The sequence below is a fragment of the Spea bombifrons genome, chromosome 4 (genome assembly GCF_027358695.1).
Source record: "Spea bombifrons isolate aSpeBom1 chromosome 4, aSpeBom1.2.pri, whole genome shotgun sequence".
In the NCBI taxonomy this organism is placed as follows: domain Eukaryota; kingdom Metazoa; phylum Chordata; class Amphibia; order Anura; family Pelobatidae; genus Spea; species Spea bombifrons.
In genome coordinates, this window is record NC_071090.1 from 5,279,383 (window position 1) to 5,280,990 (window position 1,608).

A 1,608-nucleotide genomic window follows, 5' to 3' on the forward strand; every position below is an offset into this window, starting at 1 on the left:
AACGCAGAGCTTGAGCGATGAGGAAGTCCAGGTCCATAACAATGGAAGATCAATGTTCAAGGACCATCAATGGTGCTTTTCTTCATCTGCTTAGGCTGCTGAGTTATCTCATCGATCCACGGAGGTCTCCTGACCTTCTGTCCTAACTCAGAGCATCAAGAACTATCTTCTCAAACCTTACTCCAAGTCCAAGACTAAATAAAAAAGAGAGTTTCCTGAAAAGAACGTTAGGAAATTCTTGGCCATCGCAACCTTGTAACATTGTTGCGGGTTCTTCATTCCTTGGCACGCTGCGTTTGGTTCCATCATCACCCTGTCACCTAGGATGAATACAATGACATCATACTTCACTCTCCAGCTCTGCTACATCACCACCCTGTTATGTTTTATATCACAGTCTATTATTGTGGGGAGAAATAATATTTATGTCGGTGTATTTGTGTTTATTAAGAACCGTAAGGTCAAATAATGAAAGATGGGTTCTAGATGAAGAGGGATGTCCCACTTCGGGATTAAGTAGAGAGGAAAAGACTCCGGTGCTTTATAAAAAAAACAACAAGTCTGGATTCTAAATCTACGGAGATGAACAGAGCAGGATTATCTGCAGACGGAACGCAGCCCAGGATTGTATATACACACAGAGCAGGGATACCTCTGACCTAGTACTCTTTGGTATGGCAGGAGAGGTGATATGTCAGCAGCGGCAGAAGGAATGAGATTTCACAAGACGGAACGGTTCTCCCCTTAAACAGACATATTGTCGGCATATAACCCACTCGTAATGGAGATGAGCGCAGAGTATCAGAGAAGCCGTGCACCAATCACAGCCCAAAGACCTTAGTATTTTTTTTTTTTTTTAAATCATAATTTTTGTCCGATTAATATTAATATTTATTTTTTTATTTTTCTGTCTTAAGGTATAACGTTCACAAAGGTCCACTTTGGGTCATCGGTCACCTCTCTATCAAAGGAGAATTTAAAAAAAAAAAAATGCACAAAATAAAAATTCTGAAAATTATTATTTTTCTAGGGTTTCAAGTTTCTAACGCTGATGCAAAATAATGATTTTTTCCTGCGGAATTCCTGCGAGAAGTGGGGTAATTAATAAGTGTTTTTTGGGGGAAAATCTCTCCATCCCTGGCCTCTGTATATATATATAAAAAAAAATGTTGCAATGGTGTCTCTGGTTTTTTTTTAAAACCTATTGAGACATCGTCTAAGCGCAGAGGCGAGCGAAAGGCTACGGGGTCACGCTTTGTGCTAAATATAGCCCCATTATTTATCCGTATCTCGCTATGCGCTCAAATATTTCGCATTTTTCCTAGGAACCTATATGTTTATTATTAGACTCCGCGGTTACATCACGCACGGAATGCACATACATGTAAAGTATAAGGCACCGCACAGGACCTGCCCCATATGGCATAAAGTCCTGGTCCTTCCATGCTCGACAGCAATATACTTTTCTAAAGGTTTCACTAAATATGCCATTAATATTAACCCTTTAATAGCCCGTTGTGATTTATGATTCATATTTATTGTTTTCTATAGCGCCGTCATATTCCGTAGCGCTGTACAATGGGTAGACGGGACAAGACAAGTATGTGT